Source organism: Cyprinus carpio, chromosome B22, assembly GCF_018340385.1.
Source record: "Cyprinus carpio isolate SPL01 chromosome B22, ASM1834038v1, whole genome shotgun sequence".
Lineage (NCBI taxonomy): Eukaryota > Metazoa > Chordata > Actinopteri > Cypriniformes > Cyprinidae > Cyprinus > Cyprinus carpio.
Window position 1 is genome coordinate 13,084,670 of NC_056618.1, and position 6,257 is coordinate 13,090,926.

General features: G+C 34.7%; 1 protein-coding gene across 1 annotated transcript in view; it reads right to left on the reverse strand.

Annotated features, from left to right (window-relative positions):
- LOC109103223 (NLR family CARD domain-containing protein 3-like) overlaps positions 1-6,257 on the reverse strand; it is a 1,793,396-nt gene that overhangs the window by 1,643,201 nt on the left and 143,938 nt on the right. The window lies entirely within an intron of this gene.

Genomic DNA, 6,257 nt, shown 5'->3' on the forward strand with positions numbered 1-6,257 from the left:
TAAAGGAAAAACACAGTCCCACATTAAATTTTTTTTTTCTTCGTCGGAAGAAAACCAGAGGTTGCGAAAGCAAGTTTGGTTGCATGAACAAAGGCACTCACTCTCTGGTAACCTAGCAACGTAGGGAGTGACACGCTACCAGCCAATCATGTAACTGTTTGGTTGTGCCATATCGTTGTCTCGTGTTGGATTCTTCAGACACGATGACACGATGATAGGTCGGAAGACCAAAGTTTCATGTGAAGCATTCAGAGTTTTTTTTTCCCTGAATTAACGCTGGGTGTGAATTGTACTAAAATAACGTTGCCTTATCTTCTCTGAAAAGCGTGCCGCACATTCAGCTGACATAAAACCACACTTTAAATAAACGAACAAAACCTATCCAGTGATGAAATGTTTTCTGTGTTGACACAAATCTTGTGCGATGTCCTAACTAGCAGGATAATCACACGTGCTGATGATGATAGGTGCACCTTATATTTTCCTGCTTTTTTGTCCTTTGCCAATCACACCTACAGTTGGTTGACAACCAAAATGGGTAATACCACCGCGCATACCACCGCCGCCGCAGGGCCGCTGCGTTAACTGCAAATCAGTCGCGTGTTAAAATCATTCGCTATACTACCGCCTGGTGGCGCAAAGGGACGGATTGCGAAATGAATGTAATTGTAAAATGAAAGGAAGACGTAAAACAACAATAACATTATAATATACATTATAACATCCTTAGAAGGCATTTAAAAAAATAGGATAGTCTTAGGCTACAGTCTACGCATCAAAAATTAAAAGAAAGACCTTTACACAAAGGCTCCTACTGCACTCTTTTGTTATTAAACAGTCATTACACATACACACACACACACACACACACATTGTATATATATGAAAACATTTAGCTTTTAATCCATATATATATATATATATATATATATATATATATACATGGATTAAAAGCTAAATGTTTTCATTTCGGTTCATTCTTGGTTAAAAATAATATTAATGATTATCTTCAGGTTCCATGTGCAGAGCGAAATGAGAACGGTGCAGCATTTACAAATAATTCTTATTCACTCTGTTATTATTATTCTTGATTTTTCAAAATGCACACTTTGCATTTTTGAATTATGCCTTTACTGCTTGACCAAAATTGTGAATTGTGACTTTGATCGCGCTGGTGCCTTACGCGCACATATTCACTGGAAACAGCAGTCGTTCACCGAGCCATGCGGCGCAAGCAGCGGTCAACTTTGGCATATTTTTGCTCATTATGATTTTTTTTTTTTTCCCGTCGATACTGAAACACGTGTGAAATCCAAACCCTATTTTACCTAATGAATAAGAGTTTAGCTTCAAATGGGCAACATGTTTGGATTTGTCCCGAATGAGAGAGATAAGCCCAACCTTATGTATCGATTAAAATTATTTGTAAATTATTATTTTTGTTTTGTTTATAAGCCTATTTTATTATATACTGCAATTATATTTTTTATCCATTAGAATTATATATTTGTAATTCTTGTTCTGTTCTGATAAATTTGTTTAAATTTAAAGGATTTGTTGTAAAGTGAAGGGACACTAAAAATATCCTGTTGTTTACATTAGCCTATAGCATTATTAGGCCTGCCGTTATTATTTCTGAATTTAATAAAATGCAACTCTCACAAATTGTATTTATTTTTAAGCGTTTTTAAAAAAAAAAATCCAGCAAACGAAAATAGGCGATTAATCGGTTAAAATGTGTTATTGTGGGTTAACAAATTTACATTATATACAGAGTACAGAGTATGGGCCTAATCTAGGCTATGTTGTTAACTACAAGTTTCGTGTAGCTATAATTTTATCCAGCTTTATTTTTCCATTGCATCCGAAAATGACTTGTGCATGCGCATTCACTCCGCGCGCTCAAGCTGCCTCCCGCGATGCTCAGCTGTGGAAGATTTCAAAATGTTTGATATAAAGGTTGCTGTCACATATTAGGAATTGTTCATTAAAAAAAAAAAAAAAAAATTAAAAATATATTGTTAGTTTTATGGCAACATGCAATCAAGGTCTTCGGATACTATATAAGATACAAGTTCATTTAGACTAATTTTTATAGTGATTGCAGTACCAGTTTAGGCCACAATCCTACATACGGCTCCTTTAACATTTGATGTTAAATTTTAATATGGTATTTGAGATTTTGTTTTAATTTTTTTAATTATTTTTATATTCTAATATGTTATCATGACTTTTTCATCATATCATTTTTTTACGAGCTGTATTTGTTTTCCATTTCGTAAACCAAGCACACACTTTTTTTCTTTTTTAAATCTATTAATCGCTCACATAGCTCTAACAAGGTTTTATTTTATTTTTTATTTTTTTGAGGAACGTGCCACTGTCAGGGGAGTCACATTATCATTAGAGTTGCAAATTAATGTCAGAAATGGAAAATAAGGGCTAATAGAGGTTCTTTCTTTTATTCTTTATTTATAATGTTTATTCTTGAAGAAAATAAGTATTTACTCTAAGAAAATAAGGGACGATCCAAATATTTGTAATGTACAATAATATAGGCCTATGTCTGTCCATTGGATTTTAAAGCATAACAACTGAAGGTCTATGAAACATTTCTATGATGCATTTTTTTTTTTAAACAATGGCACTTAAAGTTTTCAACTAAAATATTATTTCAACCATATAGCCTGTGAATAAATAAAATGCATACTTTTCAATGAAAGAACACTGAGAGAGTGTAGGTTGCTTCTTGTGTTTGGATTTGTATTTCAATATAATGAGCTCCAAGTTTAAGAATAGCATACGTAGGCTATTCTTAAACTTGGAGCTCATTATTTTGAAGTAAGAAAAGTATGCATTTCATTGAGCTAATGCTGTTAAATAGAGAGTAAAAAAAAAAAAAAAAAAAACACTGTGCTGTGTTTTTTTTTAATCTCTATTTAACAGCATTAGCTCAATGAAATACGTCTTTCTTCGGGTAGACTGAATGTTTTTCCACCTTGCTAAATGTTGGGCTCATGATCAATAAGTTGTATTCGCCTCAAACTGATTTTCTAAAATCCAAACGTGGACGGTGAAGATTTAAGCACGAGACGCGCGCTATGAAGCGGGAGCAGCTGACGGAGCTTGGTCTTAAAGCCTTCCTCAAACGCCTACCTTCACAAATAACAATGATTTTCGCAAAAAATAATGATTAAGTATCAATTGATAAATTTGTTATTATTTTGGTCTAGTGATAATAATAATATGGGCTGTTGGAAAATAATGAATAAAAAGAGTAGGGCTGCTGTGAGTGCAGGCATGTGTTCAAACCCAGTAACATGACAAACACACGTTCCTCTCAGCCAAAAAACAGACCGAGTTCAGTTCCTTCAGCTGGGGGGGGCTGGGGTTTTTGGGGGGTAGTTATGTATAGCTTGTGGGGGTTGAGATAAAGGTGTGAATTTCTCACTCTTTCATATGGACAGTGTCTTATGAGGGTTTCAAACTTGCAGAACAGGTTTTAGGACAACTTTAAAGAAAGGGTTGATCCACTTCAAATGTTGACTACGGTATAGCGCAATAAAGTTTATTAGTTATTATAACTTAATTTCAGAGAGGAAGTTGATCTTAACAAAAAAAATAATAAAGTAAAAATAAAAAAAACTGTTGTATTAGGGCTGGGCGATGGCCTAAACAAAAATTTTCACAAAAAAATCAGATTTACGATTTAAATCGATTTTTTTTTGCCTCCCTACTTAAAATCAATATTTCAAATGACAAAGAAATTGTTCAAAACAAGGTTTTAATATAATTCTTTTATCATTTAATAGTCACATGAAAACCTTAATGCTTGGAAAAGGCCTTTATTTGATTTATTAACTTTTTTTTTTAATATAGCCCTCATGCCATCTAAACCATCCACTCGGCGTTAAGAGCTGTTCAGATTAAAAATTGCCAGCTCCGCAGTGACTCAGTGTCATGGACGTAGGACAGAGCGAGTGTAAATATATTTTTTAGTCTATTTTTCATCTCGTTATGCCGCTGGTTTAGGTTATGTATTTATTTTTATTTCTTATATCAATGATTTTGTAAATATAGCAGACACTGGTCTAACCGTTGTCTACACACGGACGGTCTTGTTCATATAGGGCGAAACATCTCTATCACTCGGCAGTAGAGTATGTGAGAGTGGAGCGGCAACAATTTCCCCTCTGCACTCAGAGCATTTAATAATCACTACGCTCCACGCTCACTGATACCAGAAAACCCGCTCCGCCTTCACTTAAGTGGCTAAAAGTTGAAATGTCATGTTCATAATGTAGCCAAAAATAACATACAAATAAATGAAATCAACAGGAGAGTTTCAAAGGGGATTAGGCTATTGTGTACAAACTTTTTTCCCTACCCAACGCCCAAATTAATAACATTGTCAGCATTAAAGGTATAATTTGCTGCTTTCTGCTGTGCAAATTTTTTTTTGTGTGTGATGAAAATAACAGTTACATTTTCATCAGTTATTTAATCTACAGAACGATGCATTTCTTACAGATTTCAAAATCAGTTACAGATGAAGCACTGTAAAATTACAGTTTGTTTGAATGCATTATTGCGACAGCGATTGCGTGTGAATGTGTTGTATCTGTTTAAATCATGCTTAACCCGAAAATAATCAGTTAAAAGGAAGACAAAACTCCTTGAGAACTAGCCCTGTAACGCTACCTCGACTATTGCTGTCATTATAATCTTCCTGATCGGAGAGATTATGTGTATCAAGATATAGCTAAATATGCTTATCATGTGAATTCTTGCTAAATATGCAGTTATAGTACGGGCTGTTGGCAATGAATTGTATTCATGATGGAGCGGTGCTGGGAGCGAGTGAAAACCACGACGCTCAGACTTTTAAAAAAAATCCGCGCTTCCTCGCTCAGTCAGAATAACACTGCACTGCTCATTACCTCTGCTCGGCAGCGTGTTTCAAATGGCGGGGGGAGCGTGAGCCCAATCACAACTACGAACCCTGAGTGGAGCGTCGTCGGCCGTTTTTATTTTGTTGCGTCCATACCAATATTTTTTAGTGTGAGAAATATACATTTTCACAGAATGTAGCCTATTCATGAACAAAAGTTTTTCTAAATCCCAAACAGAGTCCACACATCAGTAAAGTATCCATTTATTTTGTTTTATAGGCTTTTTTTTACAGACGTTTTTACAATATTTTGTAGACTTTATGTGATTTAAAATGCACAAACCAGAAGCACAATATCTGAAGAAAAGGGCTGGCCATTCTTTCTCAAAACATAAAATATTAATTTTATTTCAATTTCGTTGTTGTGTTTCAGGAGGAAAAATCAGTGTTAAGACATCTCTCCATTACAAACTGTTCTGGAAGAAGAATTTATGCAAACGCATATAAAATGCTTTAAAAACTTTTAAAAACAGAGATGTCTAGAGGGTATTTAATAGATCTGCCTCCCACGTAAGATTTTTCTAGTTACTAGTCGTTCATTTGTCATTATTAAACTAATCGCAGGTTTTTTATTAAATTTACATCTATAATCCATAATGAGCCTTAAGCTATTCCGCGCTTCAAGCACATGCATTAAGTTGCCACAAAGCACAGGCAGAAGTAGCCCAATAATTGTGAAAAAGGAGACATTTTAATTATTTATTAAATAAACAAATGTTTTCTTGTCGGCTGCAAGATTAAATTCACAGTGCTGACTCTCGCCACATGGACGCCGGCTTTAGAGAGAAATACAACCCCTCATAGATTACATAATGCTTTCATTTTGAATTGATTCGTCTAAAAAGACATTTCAAGCTTTCTGTAGATAGATATATCCTCATGTATGTGAGAAACCCCCAATTTTCAGTTATTTCATTATTAGAAAAAAAAAAAAATCACCGTGACCGAGAGGGCACCTCCCCTGTCATGCATGCGTAATAATTTTTCGCACAAACACTTGAATATGAATAATAATTCACCTTTTGCATATGCATTACAAAGCAATTTTTTTTTTTCATGCACAATATCCAAAATAAAAACCAAAACAAGATTTGTAATGAAGATAAAATATGTAGACAAATAAGTTAGGGTGACCATATGCGCCGTTCATACGGGACACACGTCCCGGCCAGGATTTAATATTGCCTAAAATATCCCAAAGCAGTTTGACCAGTAACATGCAGGTATTATACATATTCGACCAAATCGTGGGGCGGCTGCACGTGAGAAGGTGAAGATCTACAGGGGACAATCAAAAGTGATGCAA